The following is an 18,394-nucleotide window of genomic DNA, read 5'->3' as shown; positions in this document are numbered from 1 at the left end:
TCTCAAAGGCTGGACAGTATTAACTCCCACCCACCAAAGCTTGGTGAATTGAAGCTCTCATCTTTCATATGCGGACGACGTGGTGTTAATAAGCCATACAAAGATCGGTCTACAAAGATGCCTTAACGAAATGTCATAAATAAACTAGTAGCTTCCATCTACAAAAAAGTATTCCACATACAAAGGTCGGGCTCTTCAGCCCAGATCCGCCTTGAATTTGGTCTAATAAATGAAGAAATAGGAAGAATGTATGCGACTGTGAAAACCTGGTATCGCCTGAAAGTAAATGCAGCCACATCAAAAATTAACGAAGCCCTTTGGTGTGAATTAAATGAGGATAAAACTTCTCCTTTTAATCAATACCTCTGCAAATCCCTCTCCACTACATGCACAATGGAATTATGGAACAAAAATTTGCCGTACCAATCTTTTAAGCAAGTTGTAAATAAGGCGTCAAAAATCCATTCATCTCTATTGGATAAAAATACTTTTAGATCAAGGTCGCATGCCTGGATGGTGTTACACCACTATAAGTCCCTTGCACTGGCGGCATACCTGAACAAAACATTTTCAATTAATGTAAAAACGCAACTTATGACACTACGTTTTGGAACTTTACCATCCCTGGCTGACCTGCCCGCCTGGTTGCATACAGGCCCCAAATCATGCCGGCTGTGCAACTTCTACAAAGAAGATTTTATCCACGTAATCTGCATATGCAAGAAACTACAGGAGGAGCGAGCGATCTTCCTAAAAAATTGCTTCAATGATAGGGGAATTAGATCTTGCAGAGCTGCAATAATGGCGTGCCTAAACCCCTCTGATCCCCCATTGAATGGCAGACTGATTACATTTCTCAAAGCGTTTACAAAGCTGTGCTAAAAGGTTCGGAAGCATGGCCACATGACGGCACAGACTTTTCTCTTTTTTCTTGAATGGACATTTTAGTCACCCTATGTAGAGACGAAGTGACTGCATATTTAAATTCTTGTCCTTTTAACCTTTTGTATAATACTGTTTTTTTATCCGCTTTTTGGTTCTTGTTTTAAAATTGTTATGGTTTTAATTAACTAAACAATAATAAACATTACATTACAGCTCACTCCACCTACCCAGTGCAGACATGGCCATATGCAAATCAGTCTCATCCTGTGCCTCATGGGAAACGTCCAGCCCGAACTGCCAAGCCATGTCTTCCCTGGACTTGAGTACGTTAGATAAGGGTCAGTATTTGAACATAATCAAATGTGAGAAAACTTATGGAAAAACAAATTACAAAAAAGTTCACCACAATACTATTTCACATGTCATATTTAATAAACTGACATATTCTGGAGAATCACTAAAACAATTTTTATCATTTCAAATTAGTAAATCAAAACACGTTTAAGAACAATTCCGTGTTTCAGAATTGCCCAACTGCATATATAGCTCTTGTATATCAAAGTTATCTATCTCATATTAAAATATGAACGTGCTCACAGTGAGAAAGAGAAAAGTGATGGGGTAGGATGGGAGTGATAAGGTAAGAGTGGGACTGGGTGAAGGTGGTGTGACCATAACATAATCAGAAAATCATTAAAGAAAGGCCTTTAAAGTCTAATATTATCATTAGTTCCCTATTTATCTTCACACATAGGGTGGGTATCTCTATACAGTTGGATCCTATAATGTGAAACAGTAGTAAAGTCACTCTAGTTTCGACTCCGCTTGATTAAAGGGCTATTTGCGCCTCATTCTGGAGTCTTCATCAGGACGTATTAGGATGGGAGAACATTAGAGAGCGGCCTCTCAATGACCGTCTTTGTTGGACTCAACTGATTAAGGTGGGCTCTGAGGTAGACCGGGTATCAATTTCCTGGTTCATCTATGGTAATATTATTTCCAAAAAGGCGTTATCAATCCACCTACATGGGTCACTGATATAGTCAGGCCCTGATGGTGGATCTGCGTATTGTCACCATCGCTGTCAGGGTCCCTGGACTTGAAACAAGCATCCTGGGACCGGTTTCGGGTTCATAACCCTCATCAGCCAGGCTATCTTGAATCCAGTGGCAAAGTGAGCAAGGGACCCATGTCTGGGCATACCCTGCCACATTGAGCTGCTGCTGGACTAGGGGATGAAACCGTGAGCCTAAACTGTGTGTGCTATGCTGTGAAGTCAAATGCTCTGGGCACAGTGCCACACGTGTTCAACTTGTATACAGTGCTTAGGTCGTGTTGTATAGGGAGTGCGAAAGTAAATCAATATGGTATTTGTAAAGTACAAACTACTCACCCCAATGGGTGAGTAGAGCCAGGGATCAAAGTGAGAGGTCTGTGCTGCAAAGTGAGATGGTCTGGCAGCTGCGCCACAGCTGTGTGGAGAATACATTTTGGTGAGGGTGCTGGAGTTGCCGTTATCTGGCCCTAAAATAGCGGGCCTAAGTTGTAAGTTATAAGGTGGCGCTCCAAAGAGTCCTTGTGTTCATTAGTTGGAGCTACATATAAGTGCGGATGCACAGCTTCAAGTTATTCAGGAAAACTCGGTTTCCCTGATCTGTGAAGTGTACTCCATTACTTCTGTAGATATCCGCCATATCAAAACGTATGTTGTTGTTGTAGATGGAGACAATTTTGTGGTCTCTGAGGTAAGCAGACACAGATTTGTTGACTTTCTTCTGAGATTTTTCAATCTGAGGACAACATTGTTTGGACCCATTCCACTTCTGTCTTTGGCATATATTGGAATTTACAAAGAGAGTTTGAGGCAAAAGTAACATCAGTTGTTCAAAGGTGTCCTTCATAAGCATTTCCAAACCTATCCCAATCAATGTGCCTAGGTCGTTTCCACCACAGTGCACAATCACGAGGTCAGGGAGTTGGAGATGCAAACAGGTTTTAACCAAAGGCAACATTGGTGCCAACTCAATCCTCTCTGTCTAAACCATTTAATGTCCACATTTTGTAAACCAAGGTCTAAGTCAATACATCTCCGTTCTGCATACCTCTTGCCCCAGAAAACATACCTATGTCCTACAATCCACACTAGCATTTTGAAGGTATGGCTGGAAGGTGTGGAAATATGGCTGTAGCTCACGCAGTTTCTTCATAGAATAAGAGATATGTTTAAAGATGGGGAACAAGTTTATTTTCACATATAAAACGGTACCTGATTGGGAGATGAAAAGCATTGTTTTTTAAAAGTAGGGTGCATATTTGTTTTGTGGAAAAGCATCTTTGTGATTGGTTAAGAAAAAGCAGTTTGAATGTGGTGTACATATTATAGGATAAAATTTGAGGAACTCAACAACGCCTGCTACTTGCATTTGGAATGCAGTGATCGAACTTAAAACAATCGTGAACTTTTAACCTGCACGTGCTGTGAATTGTTTGAGAAAATGTTGCAAAAAATATTGTTTGTATAAAAAAAATTATGAACTTTTAACCTCCACATGTTGTAGAATGTTCTAGAAAGGGTGTTGATAGAATACGTTGCATTTCTGACTATTATGTGTACTTGAATATTAATAAAATTGTTTATATGGAAAATTAGAAAGACAGTCATAGAGAGAAGTTTTGAAAGCTAAAAGAATCAAGGAACTATTTTACTTTGTTCTTTATTGCCTACTGTTGGTTGCCAGTAGGTAGTTATAGAGTTAAGACCGAGTTTCCATAGAAGAGCATTTTTTGTTTTCTTATAACTTTAGCGTCATTTGATGAATCTTCATTAAATTTTGAAAACTGATTTTTTTTTTCATATCAGATCCTATGTTAAAAGTTTGGGGGTGATTCCTCAAGAGGGGGCTGTGATAAAAGGGGGTCTCAAAACATGTTTTCTCCATGTTAATTTCCACAGGAAAGTTGAGACAAGGATACAGGTCGAACTGGTGAACGGAATTACCCCAAATTTAGCAGGGAGAAGAGTTTTGGTATAGAAAGCAAGCTTTTGTTCATTTGGTGTAAATCCATTCAGTAGTTTTTGAGAAATATCTAAATTTACAGATATCGATATTTGGGAATTCTGCCATATGATTGGCTGAGGCGTTATGAGCAGGAGCTTGCTGCTTATTGGCTGCGATGCGGTTTCAACTAGCAAGTGTTGGCTCCCATTTTGTGATTCCGGAAAAGGAGGGTAGGAGCACTGTAAGCTTTGTGGGGGAGTGCGAAGCGAAGTAGTCACTGTTACCGGTCTGTAAGTGCAGTGTTGCTCAGAGCGACATGGTGCTGATATGATATGGTGCTACACTCGGGTATGAAACCGAGAGCCTAAACCGTGAGGTCATTGCTGTAAAGTGATGTGGTCTGGTGTTTGTAGCATAAATATGCAAGTAGTGTTAGTAGGTGTTTATACCATTCAAGGAGTGGGAAGCCAACCACTGACCGCTAATGTGTTTTTATAGTATACCGGAAGCGGGAAGCGAAGTACTCACGCCTACAGGTGTGAAGACCTGGGGATGAAACTAAGGTGATTGCTGTGAAGGGATGGGCTCTGGGAGCTGTAGTATACGTGTGCATGTAGTGTTAGTAGGCATTTATACCATACAGGGAGTGGGAAGCAAACTACTGACTGGTACCGTGCGTTTATACTATATCGGAATTGGGAAGCGAAGTAGTCACGCCTACCGGTGTGAAGACTCAGGGATCAAACCAAACTGATTCCTTTAATGTGATGGGCTCTGGGCGCTGTCGAATACTAGCCGCTGTAGTATAAGTGTGTGAGAAGAGTAAGTATGTGTTTATAGTATATAGGGAGTGGGAAGCGAACTACTCATCCCTACTGGTGTAAAGACTCGGAAATTAAACCGTGAGCCTAAATTGGGAGCACATTGCTGTAAAGTGATGTGCTCTGGGCGCTGTAGTATACCTGTGGACGTAGTGTTAGTTTGCGTTTATACAATAAAGGGAGTGGGGAGCGAACTACTTACCCCTACCGGTCTCAAGACTCGTGGATGAACCCATGAGCTCATTGCTGTAAAGTCATGTGCTCTGTGTGGTATTCCAGTGTAAGTCATAGTAGAATGTTAGTATGTAATTCTACTAGAATCTAAGTATGTAATGTTAGAATGTAGGGCTTTCATGAGGGGAACCTTGCGGAGTTTGTACACGGTGCTGGAGAAGAAGGTTGCTTTGTTGTCCGCTCCTGTTGGTGGCTGTTTCAGGTGTCTTATTTTCCTGTAATGAATCTACTTATTGGATCCTCTGCTGTCTGCCTCTTCACTACATAAATTTGGCGCCGAGTGGGAGAATGTAAAAAGAAGGCAACATTCACCAATATTTCAAAATTGCTTACGTCATGCTGAAGACACGTTTTCTTCGTGTAGCTGCTTCTACTCATGCCAGGGTCGAGGGAACATGGAACTATGTCATTCGACTTCTGCTAGGATTTATATTTTTAGATTTTGCGCTTCCTCTGCTTCTTCACTACATTCTGGTCGATGTACTACACGTGTGTAAGTAGTGTTAGTATGCGTTCATAATAACAAATGCATCATGGTCCTAGGGAGGGCGACCTCTCAGGTGCAGCTCAACAATGTCCCCTGGTGTGCATTCGCGGGACATTTGTGTTTGCTATTATAAGGCTGGTAAATGGCTTCCACCCTGTGAAAGCAAATCCTTGTTTGACTACTTGAAACAAGAGGAGAAAAACCACATATCTCTATAATAAAGGGGTTGCAGATGGTAAAAATGCAGAGAAAAAAAGAAACAACAAAACAAAGCGGGGTCTCACCCATTCATTTAAATGAGGCCCCTGGTGGGTAATGTTCCGTGGCCAATCAAATTATTATATGTGGGGTCTCTGTAGGACTGGGGGACAGCCACCTTCACAGGTATTATTTACTAATTGTTCGGGGGGTTCGAGGCCAACTGAAGTCCAGGGATCGTCACACTCCGGGGCTTTATTTAAATATGCAGGGTGGGCCTCAGCAGTCCCTGAAGCGTCGGTGGTCCTAGGCATTGCCTTATTGGTTCTGTAATCACAAGGGCAGTACTCATGGTGTTATAAAGTGATACACTCAGAGAAATCTTGCAGTTTTAGAATTAGCCAGGCTTCATTTGTGTAATAGTCAGTTAGATTATGTTTGGTAGGTGCACTCTAATATTAGAAAGGTTTGCCCTCATAATCTCCTACAAAAAGATGATTTTCACAATAAATAATAGACCAGTGTTGTCAGAAAAAGAAGACCTATATACTATTTGAAAAAAAAGTAACCTTTATTAAAACACAGATAAATAGAAATGCAAGTTTAATAGAACAAACAGTATAATATAAAAAACGTGGGTTGGACTCCAGTGGAAGCAGCGTAGGAAACCTGCAAGACAAAAAGGCAACAATGAAACATAAGTATGTGTGCTATGTGGAAGAGGTAAAGAAAGGTAGTCCGAATGAAAGGACGATAGTGAGAATGGGAGGGGGAGGGAGTGGGTGGAAGTGAGAAGGGGAGGGAGAGTCAAAATAAGAGAGGGAGGAGGAGACAGAGCGTCGGCCTACTACACCCAGTCCTTAGTGTTTACCCTCCCTTCACCCGTTTGTCTAGGATGCTGGGGTCCGCGAGAAAGAGTGTGGTTCAGAAAGTCCTTAAAATGAAACGCATGAGGCCAGAGATTAGGGGCCATAATAACATTATTGCCGCTTTAGCGGCTGGAAACTGCAGCTAAAGCAGTGATAAGGGGTTGATAATATGCCCTTGTTAATTCCCATAGAAGCCCAGGTTCTGGTGTGAGCCTGGACTTCTATGGGAATTCACAAGGGCATATTATCAAGCCCATTGTCGCTGCTTAGGCGGCAGTTTCCTGCCGCTAAAGGGACCATCATGTTGTCGCCGTTCTTTGATGATACGGTCCTACATTATTAGCTACTGGAAAATCGCTTGCCTGCACATGTGCACCCAGGGTGCTGCAACCCAGCCCCTTCCCCTGCACTGTGGTCAATTGTAGGTCCTGCACACCGAGGCTTCACTGCTCTCCTGCCACCACCGGTGTGTCCCACGGCGTGTTGATGAAAGCTCCGAGTCCGGGGTACATTTGTACAGTAGCAGACCAGGTCGCCTGTCGGGGACTGTGTCTTGATACCATGGTGGAAGGTGTCAGAATGCCCATGGCATCATTGCGGGATGAGCTCCCGCTCCGCCCTTCTTGAGATAATCAATTGAATGTCTGAAAAGAGAGAAATAATTTAATGGAGTAAACGTCTGGAGGTAAATGCAGGCCGACCCGCCCTCCCGGCTCCCTACTTAAGGGGACCGCGGACAGCCCTCACCAGTGACCACCGCGCCTTCCTTAGGCCTGGTCACCCCCTCCTGTCCCTGCTGACACCGACTGCCGCTGGAGAGCCTCAGCCACCCGAGAACCGTCCGTCAGGGCGCCCCAGCCACCTCAGAGCCGGCCGCTCGCTCCGATTTTCCCGCCGCTGCCTCCCTGGGGCCCTGCCCCCGCCGCCCATTCGCCGAGACCCAGCCGACCCGCCCTCCCGGCTCCCTACTTATGACGCCCACTCCAACGCGCAGCGGGCGCGCCGATTGTGCGCCGAAGGCGCGCCAAAGGTAAGCCCGTCTGCGCCCCCTCCGCGCCTGGACCGCGACCAGCGCCAGGACCCCTGGTCCCCACCGCCGATGCAAGACTTCACGACAGACCTACAACGCCGCCGCTCTCAATGCACTCAATGCCGGCCGGAACCCTGCCTGCTACCGAGCCACCCCGAGACGCACCAACGGACCCTTCGCCTGCAAAGCCTGCGGCTTCACCTGCTACCGGACCAGCACTGCCCCCGCCAACTCCAACACTAACAGCAACCACCTGAAGTGCATCTTGCTGAACACCCGCTCCGTCCACAGGCACGTTGTGGAACTCTGGGACCTGCTCAACGCGACAGCACCGGACGTCGCCTTCCTCACCGAAACCTGGATGAACGCCTCCTCAGCGCCTGACATCGCCACAGCCATCCCGGACGGATACAAGATCACCTGGAAGGACCGCGTCAACCAGACGGAAGGAGGCATCGCCATCGTACACAAGAACACCATCCGCATCTCGACTAACCCCGACAAAACCTTCTCCGCCACCGAGCACCAGGACTTCCAGATACACACCGACCCCAAGACCACCCTCCGAGGCACCCTCATCTACAGGCCACCAGGACCACGCACACAGTTCAGCGAAGACATTGCAGACTTCATCAGCCCGCACGCCCTTCCCTCCGCCGACTACATCCTCCTAGGGGACCTTCACTTCCACCTGGAGAACAACAATGACAGAAACACCACTGCCCTGCTGGACAACCTCGCCAACCTCGGACTCAAGCATCTGGTGAACACCCCCACCCACTACGCCGGACACACGCTTGACCCCATCTTCTCATCCAGCAAGCACGTCTCCTTCAGCCACGCCACCGGACTCCACTGGACAGATCACAGCTGCGTCCACTTCTGCTTCAGTGGAACTACGACCCACCACCAACCGCAACAGGTCCCCCGCCGCAGCTGGAGCAAGATCACCGCCGAGCATCTCACCGCCTCCCTCAGCCAGAACACTCCCACCAGCACAACGGACCCCAACGAAGCAGCCAGCAACCTCAACAAGTGGCTGACCGCCTGCGCCGATGACCTCGCACCACTAAAGAACCCTCCCAGCAGACCCGGCAGCAAGAAAACCCCCTGGTTCACCGACGAACTAAAGGAATCCAAGAAGAACTGCCGCACCCTCGAGAAAGCCTGGTGGTTCGACCACACCACAGACAACTAGACCGCCCTCAAGCACGCCACCCGCAAACACTATCAGCTGATCCGCCCCACCAAGATGACGGCACTCAAAGAACGACTGCACAACAACGCCCACGACAGCAAGGAACTCTTCAGCATCGTCAAAGAGTTCTCCAACCCCAGCGCCGGAACCAACGACATCACTCTCTCGTAAGACCTCTGCGACTCACTCGCCTCTTTCTTCCACCGCAAGATCGCCGACATACACAACAGCTTCGACTCACAGACCACGCACCCTACCACCGAACCAACGCCCGCCACCACCACCCTCTGCAACTGGACCCCAATCAGCACCAAAGACACCACCCGCACGATGAACTCCATCCACTCAGGATCACCAACCGACCCGTGCGCACACCACGTCTTCAACAAAGCCGTCGCCACCATCGCACCCCATCTCCGAGACACCATCAACTCCTCCTTCCACAACGCCACCTTCCCAGAGAGCTGGAAGCATGCCGAGCTGGCCGCCCTCCTGAAGAAACCAACGACGTACCCCACCGACCTCAAGAACTACCGTCCCATCTCGCTCCTTCCTTTTCCGGCCAAAGTCATCGAGAAGACCGTCAACAAATAGCTTTCTGCCTTCCGCGAGACAAACGGATCCCTCGACCACTCGCAGTCCGGATTTCGGGCCAACCACAGCACTGAGACCGCCCTGATTGCAGCCACTGATGACATCAGAACCCTGATCGACAACGGGGAAACAGCGGCCCTCATCCTCCTGGACCTCTCCGCAGCGTTCGACACGGTCTGCTACCGAACCCTAGTGAAGCGCCTCAGCAACATTGGAATCCGAGAGAAAGCGCTAGAATGGATCATCTCGTTCCTCACCGGAAGAACCCAGAGTCCAGAACCAGAGTCCGCCTCCCTCCGTTCAGATCCGAGGCCACCGAAGTCCTCTGCGGCGTACCACAAGGATCTTCTCTCAGCCCGACCCTCTTCAACGTCTACGTGAGCCCCCTCGCAGCCATCGCACGCCTACACAACCTCAACATCATCTCCTATGCCGATGACACCCAGCTGATCCTCTCCCTCACCAACGATCCCACCACCGCCAGAGCCAACCTACACGAAGGGATGAAAGATGTCGCGGACTGGATGAGGAACAGCCGCCTTAAACTGAACTCTGACAAGACGGAAGTCCTCATCCTAGGATCATCACCCTCCACCTGGGACGACTCCTGGTGGCCCCCGGCCCTGGGCACCGCTCCCAAACCAACGGCCCACGCACCCAACATGGGCTTCATCCTGGACTCCTCCCTGTCAATGACCAGACAAGTCAACGCCGTTTCTTCCTCGTACTTCAACACCCTGCGCATGATCCGCAAGATCTTCAGATGGATCCCCACTGAAACCAGGAAGACCGTCACCCAGGCACTCGTCACCAGCGGACTGGACTACGGGAACGCCCTCTATGCCGGAACCACAGCCAAACTACAGAGAAGACTCCAACGCATCCAGAACGCCTCCGCACGACTCATCCTGGACATCCCCCGAGACAGCCACATCACCGGACACCTGAGAGAACTGCACTGGCTCCCCGTCAGCAAGAGAATCATGTTCAGACTCCTCACCCTTGCACACAAGGCTCTCCACGACTGGGCCCCAAGTACCTCAACGACTGCATGACCTTCTACATGCCCATGCGCCAGCTACGATCAACCAGCCACACACTCGCCACCGTACCACGCCTCAGCAGAGCCACCGCCGGAGGAAGATCCTTCTCCTACCTGGCAGCCAAGACTTGGAACTCCCTCCCCATTCACCTTCGGCGAACCCAAGACCATCTCTCCTTCAGGAAGCAACTCAAGACCTGGCTGTTCGAGCAGTAACATACCCCTCTCCCCCAGCGCCTTGAGACCCTCCCGGGTGAGTAGCACTCTATATAAATGCCGTGATTGATTGATTGATTGATTTCAAACTTGATAGAAATAGGAGTTGAGTGCATCCTTCGTTTTTGAAGTATGATCTACCAACTGTTAGTGGTACCGTGCTTTAATAAAATATTTTACGAAGGTTCATATAGAAAGGAACAGAGCGCATGCTAGAAGCATAATGAGTGTGTGTAATGCAGTGGCGAAAGGCTGTGTGCATGTACACTTAGTAACAAGCTCGCTACAGTGTCTAAAAGCCAACGCCATGTGTCTGTAGGGCAGCGCTGCCCACTGGCTCAGGCCTACAGTATGGTACAGCAGGTCCTTAAAATGAGACAGATGTGACTGAATGAGGTCAGAAATCACATAATTAAACATGGCAACATCGCTTTTTTTGCACGTGCGCACTCAGGGTGATGTACCCCACCCCTCCTGCAGCATCATGCTTAACAGGTGTCTGTAGGGCAGCGCTGCCCGTTGGCTCAGGCCTACAGTACAGTCCAGCCGGTCTTTAAAATGAGGCAGAGGTGAGCCAGAATCAGGTCAGAGATCACATCATTATGCACTGCAACATCGCTTGTTCACACCTGCGCAGCCAGGGTGATGCACCCCACCCGTCCAGCCGCACCAAGCTCAATTGGAGACCCTGTGCGCCCAGGCCGCTCTGCTTACCTGCTGTCATTGTTTAGTGAGCAAACACTACAAGTAGCAGTGCTCACAGTTCAGCTGGAGTGATGATTTCAGAATGGTGGACACCTCATGGATCCCTTTGGTAGACGACGGGCAGTAGGGCTCACAATTTAGAGCCTGTGTTGATTGCCAGGATGGTGTACATCTCATGAATCCATTTTTTTATTGCGCATTGTGATATGCGAGGTGGATGTGGCCATATCACCTGAGGCAGTGTGGAAGAAGGGGGACGTGTGTTGTCATGGTTATCCAATTTATACGTACGCAAAGTGGGCTGGTCTTGCGTATGCCAGGCCAGTGTAGGGGTGTGAATAATTATTCCAGGGACCTGAGCGTTGTTCAGTTCCAGGCTGGCCAGGAAGTGTGCTTATGTTTGTTTCTTTTGTAGTTTTGACCTCGCAGAGTGTGTAATTTACATTAGTGTAGCATGTGTCGGGAGGGCGGCAACTATCGTTAATGAGATGGTGTTTGAAAAGATTGAAGGGTGATCACATGTTGTTGTCAAGGTTGTGGATATGCGCAGACACGCATGTCAATGGTGTGCGGTATTGTTGAAAGTGTTGCTATCGCGAAGCGTACACATGTGAATGTGGTCGGATGGACGGAGGATCAGCAGTGAGGCTATGTCATACACAGTGATAACACGCATTGAAGTCAAGGAATACATGTCAAATGTGAATCTGAAAGTCGCACATATAACACACCAGTATATTGGTAAGGCCTGTCAACAGAGCGTACAGCAAAAGAAATCTACACATTGCTGTTTACAGTTTGTCACATGTGATCTAGGATGTGCACTCTGCCCATGGCTCCTGATACTTCTTAGAGCCACAAATACCAAGGCCGAAATCGAGCACAATAATGTGCACACACACACACACCTGGGGCATCGTGTAACACATATTTGTTTTTTATGGAACGTTTGAGATGCATGGCAATCACATGTGGAAGGCTAATGTACTGACCATGAATGAATGAATGACCACCGTGTTGTGTGTAGTATAAGATATGTGTACAGAGCAAAAAAACTTTTCAAAAAAGCTCTATAAGCAGAAGAGGTGTCTCTCATCAAACGCTGTTGAGAGAATGAGTAAAATGGGTGGGGTCATCCAAATATTACAATGGGAAATGTTATGAAGCAATCAAATGCTTTTTTAAGGTCACATGGCAAGCGCGCACCGAACGTGCAAGGATGCCCCACCCTATCGATTTTGACAAAATATATTTATCACAATATAAGTTTATTACCGTTAGAAATGTATAAATGTTTGAAATATTTTAGATTATCGCTTGCTCTCATCTACTGTTCAAAGTTATTTAGATATACTTTTGAGACAAAAAAAAACAAGGGAATGGCGTACCCGGCGCAACACTATATGTCTGTGAGGTAACACAGGGCCTGGCAGCGTGTACTTGTCGCATACGCTACGCGCAGCGGTCGCGACCCCATACGTACATGACGTAACGCGTGGCTTGGTACTGTGTACCCGTCAGATACCATAGTAGCGGCTGGGGTGACTTCATGCGTATATAATGTTACGCAGGATGCAGTGCCACAAAGTCGTCGGATATGAAAAGTGAATCTTTTACGAGTTTAGCAATGTGGAGGATAGGATTCACGTGGTGATGGAGCTTAGTTCGCTACCAGTATGGGAGTGCAGTTTTCTCCCCCCAAAAAAATATATATATACATAATTTTTGGGGAGATATAAAACATGACAGAATTTTTTTATGTTAAAAAAGAAGTATAATAGAGTTGCAAAATATTTTACAAAGTATTTGAAAAAATAGAGGTTATAGAAACATTAAAATATGAAATTAACATTTAAAAAACCTTAGAAATTCACTGAAAAAACAATAGGTTTCAGGCACGTTATAGTTAGGAATTAGCATTTAAAAAACCTTCGAAATTTACTAAAAAAAACATAGGTTTCAGGGACGTTATAGTTAGTTGAACATATGACTCATATAAAACCAGAGAAATTCGCCTGTTATAGTTAGTTGAGCTAACTATAACTTGCACGTCCGCAATGCACTGCTGATGATGTTGTATATGAATCTAGTACCCTAGTGTAATTTTCCCGATTCATGCCCATATATAGGTATAAATCACCCTATCCTTATATAGGCATGGAAATCATAACCATATTTAGACTTAGCCTATGCAGCCCTAATACGGCATGGCTACTTCCACTAGTTCCGAGAATCCACAACGATTTCTTGGAAAAACCTGCCTTCAGCAGTCAGGGACTTCCCCTTGCTTGAATATTGATTTATCCAAGAACTCAAGGAGTTTTCAAAGAACTGAGTCTTTGATGACGTTATTATGTCCAACCTTACGTCAAACTTGGCACCTTCAAGGTATAAATATGCCCACATTTGATCAAGCAAATACAAAGTGGTTTGGAGCAGTTCGACTATCTACTTGTCCGACTCGCCCTGCAGCAGCAAGTGCCGAAGGAAGCCGACCCTCCAGCTGACACACTGAGAGACGCTGACTTTTCTCCTGCCAAGAAATCCAGCTCCAGTGTTTCCAAGTTACCCTTGGGGGTTGCTGGGAAATCAAGTCCTGAGAGAGAGATACAAGACCTCCTTCATTCTAAACCAAGGTACGGAGCTGATTCGACCCTTAGAGAATTCTTGGAACAGATTCTTGGCAAAAGAATGCTAAACTTAAGCTACACCTCACTTACTTCTTCCCTCGTACTAGACCTAGGTTAGGTACACCGGGGTAGGCATATTTTAGAAGCACCAGTTGAGTACTTTAAGTCATTATTTATCACTGTATGTATTTTATAAGTATGGGCGCAAAATCCGCTCTGCTCGCGAAATATGCGAATTTTCGGCAATTTCGCAATCCGCGAATCTAGCGAAATTGCCGAAAAATGTGCAAATTCGCGAGCGGGTGGATTTTTATTTTGGCCAACAGGAAGCACAGTTAAGGCAGGTGCTCGACTTGAAGCTAACTTTGTAACCATTTTAGAATGGCGCCAGCAAGCTGCCAGAGTGCTTGCTGGAGCCATTCTAAAATGGTTACAAAGTTAGCTACAACTCGGGCACCTGCCTTAACTCTGTAAGTGCTTCCTGTGGGCCAAGAATTAAACCTCAACAGGAAGCACTTACAGATATAAATAAAGCAGGTGCCCGAGTTGAAGCTCAAATTCAGTAACATTTTAATCAGCCCAAAACATTAGTGAGCATGGTCGAGGCTGAGCAAGTGTGCTTTAACCCCATAACTTCTGTCGAAAATTAGCTGTAATACCCGAGGGAGGTCTTCGCATAGAAGCCCCACACCACACACTAGCGGTATCAAATGTCTTCCCGCCCTTTCCCAACGTTGATGGACAGCTCACTCAAGGGACCTCGGCGCCTTTTGGCACTGTGGCAAAGTTACAGGCACACATGGTCAGTGGAGACAAATCTTCTGGCCCTACGCAGCTGCAGTGTAGGAAAAGCACTATCATTTACGCAAAGAGGTAGCACTTACTGGATTAGCCAGTAGAAAGTACTTTAGTTGAGTAGAGGTATTGCACAAAAAGTTGGCATCTTCGTGGATAACTATGCAGGGCAGGATTCAGTCTGGCACGAGTCTCCTGTCACAAAAATTAAACCTCAACAGGAAGCACTTACGGATATAAATAAAGCAGGTGCCCAAGTTGAAGCATAAATTCAGTAACGTTTTAATCAGCCCAAAACATTAGTGAGCACGGTCGAGGCAGGGCAAGTGTGCTTTAACCCCATATCTGCCGTCGAAAATTAGCTTTAATACTTGAGTGAGGTCTTTGAATCCATATGTTTCTGGAGCGCAATCCCCGTGTAGTTCCAGTGACCATGAGGCTGCTTTCTCCTCACCTGCTGCCCTGCTCGCTCTCTGACCCTTTATACACAAGAGGTATGTTGACACGCATAGAAGCCCCGCACCACACACTCGCGGTATCAAACGTCTTCCCGCCCTTTCCCAACTATGAAGGAAAGCTCACTCATGGGACCTCGGCGCCTTTTGTCTCGGTAGCAAAGTTACAGGCACACATGGTCAGTGGAGACAAATCTTCTGGCCCTTTGCGCAGCTTCAGTGTAGGAAAAGCACTATACTTTTACCCAACAAGGTAGCACTTACTGATTAGCCAGTAGAAAGTACTCCAGTTGAGTAGATGGAAATCGCAAAAAAATCCGCTATTTTGCGGGAAAATCTGCGAATTCGCAGACTTTTTTTCAATTTTGCGGGCCGCAGATCTGCAAAATTTGCCCATACATAGTATTTTATGCATTTTAGGTATTCTATGGCTTAGAAACCATATCATGCTATTACAACATTATTTTGTAATACTCTTTTTACTGTACGCACTTTACTTCATGCTAAGTATTGCGATTGTAGTAGTTCATTTCTTATGCTTGAGAAAGAAGACTGTTCAATAAAAACACTTTTACTGAAAATGCCCGTCTCTATTTCTCTGCACCTCTGGTGAAATGAAGCATGCACAATTGACTGAGTAAAATAGCTATCTATTGTTTCCGCGACTCTAGAGATTGATTTCTTATTCTTGGGAAACAAAGTTGTCATGTTTTTACGGTTGTCAGAAACGAATCCCTTTTTGTATATTCGAGAAAGTTTCTAGTAACCTCTGAGCTAGCTGGCACTCGCAATTAAGTTTAATATATTCGATAGAGACCTAGTCGGCCTAAGTCCTACGTCAAATCTATAGTATATGTTATTGCAATGCGCGGAGCCTATTGGGAATATAGCAACTACACTACAATGTCACATATTACATCACTCATGACATGGTCAGTGACGTCACTGATGACATCTCAAATGACATCACTGATGACATCACTCATGACATCATACATGTGACAATCTGATGCACATACTGATGCTCTAATATAAACTTTGATACACCCATTCTAAAATGCTGACTACTATTTTTGAAACCATACACAGAAGAATGCCATATACTACATAGCACTCACTATTTCCTAGGTCTACACACACATCCAGTCACTTATACTTGTAGTTACTCATCAATAAAGGACTATAATATGCACTCATACATCTATACATGCAGTTACACTCTGCCACTCATCCATTGAGTTACTAACAGGGTCAGATGTAGGAGCCCTAATACCGGTCAGAAACGGCCGATTTCAGCCGTTTCCGACCCGTATTAGGGTTTTCAGATGTAGGGGCATGTTATTTTAAGAATCAGTATTTTTACCGATTCGGTAAATATACCGATTATGTAAAATACCGAATGGGTATATTTACCGAATCGGTAAATCCAAATGTAGGTGACACTCCTAAGAGTGCCACAGGCCCTTAAGAGAATCCTATTGTGTGGTAAAATACCGAATTCAGGTGTGCATGCACATCTGTGCATGCATACCTGTGCAATAAGACACACAGACATGCCCTTAGGGCATGTCTGTGTGCCACATGGCACACATGCCGTTATTTGGGGTGCTAGAGGGTGCCAAAGTGACACCCCCTGCACCCTTGCTGGAATCAGTTTTTACCGAATCGGTAAATACCGATTCGGTAATGCCCATTGATTCCTATGGGCTTCAATGCCCATAGGAATCAATGGGCATTACCAAATCGGTATTTACAGAATCGGTAAAAACAGAATCAGTATTTACCGATCCTGTAATACCTACATCCCCCCCCCTCTATTTTACCACTTCTTAAATACCAAATCGGTAAAATTTGGTATTTAAGAAGTGGTAAAATAAACTTACCTACATCTAGGCACTAGTCAGTAAAGCAAAGAATCAATCACATACCCATTTAGTCATGTATACAGTTATACACACCAACTTCATTATTTTTAGACATACCACATTACTTATTTATACAGATACTAACACATATTTACTGTGTTATACAATCATTGATGAACAGGAACTTATTTAAACACCCACTCTTAAAATAACTTACTCTCATGTATAATCATTAATATACTCCAACACTCACATCTACTGCCTTAAAACATATGTAGTTACTCACAAATATACCACTGAGACATGTAGTCAATCACCAACATACCCATAGACACACTAACTCACCCATACAACCCTTTGCAGATGCACTTTTTAATCCATACAACCACGGAATCACCCACTCAGACATCTATGCACAGACTCATACACCCCCCACGCACCCACCCACACAGACACTCAGTGCATGTGGCTATTCAGCAACCCATGCAGTTGCTTACACACCAACGGAGAGACTAATACAGACTTTTACACAGTTTAGTCACTAACCCATGCATTCAGTAAGACAAGTTTAATCACTCACTTAAACAGTCAGTCACACACATACGAAATAATTCCTTTAGGCACTTGTAAATGCATTCATTCTTCAATACACCTTGGCATATATATATAAAACATATTTAACCCTTACAGAAACACACTTTCACTGAATGATGTCATCAGTGATGTCATTTGAGATGTCATCAGTGATGTCACTGACCATGTCATGAGTGATGTGATATGTGACACCATCAACAGTGCATTGCGGGCCCGCAAGTTATAGTTAGCTCAACTAACTATAACAGGCAAATGTTTCTGTTTTTTTATGAGTCAAATGTTCAACTAACTATAACGTCCCTGAAACCTGTGGTATTTTTAGTGAATTTCTAAGGTTTTTTAAATGCTAATTCCTAACTATAACGTGCTTGAAACCTATGGTTTTTTCAGTGAACATATATATATACACATAAACATATATGTGTGTGATGACGTGACTTGGTTCCATGACTTGGTTCCATGGGAGTGTTCCTGCTTGGAACCAAGTCAGTGGAATGTCGTCTATTTTTCAGCTTTGTCAGTTATTCCTGTGAGATGCTGGATGAGGTTGATTAATAAAGACCTCCTACTTAAACTATACAACTTCTAGTGTGTGCCTTATGACACTGGCGACGTTAGGTGGTGTGAAGTATCCACGATAAAGTCATCAACCTCAACAACAAGGGAAAGTAAAGGTAAAAGAAAAGTTACCTCGAGGAGATATTCGAAATCGAGTGTAACAAAAACAGCGAAAAACGGAAGAAGAAGCGCGGCGCTGGTGAGCTGTGTGGCTGATCG

This window comes from Lissotriton vulgaris, chromosome 11 (genome assembly GCF_964263255.1).
Source record: "Lissotriton vulgaris chromosome 11, aLisVul1.2, whole genome shotgun sequence".
In the NCBI taxonomy this organism is placed as follows: Eukaryota; Metazoa; Chordata; class Amphibia; order Caudata; family Salamandridae; genus Lissotriton; species Lissotriton vulgaris.
The sequence above is the reverse complement of the archived record's forward strand: the minus strand, read 5'-3'. Positions refer to the sequence as shown.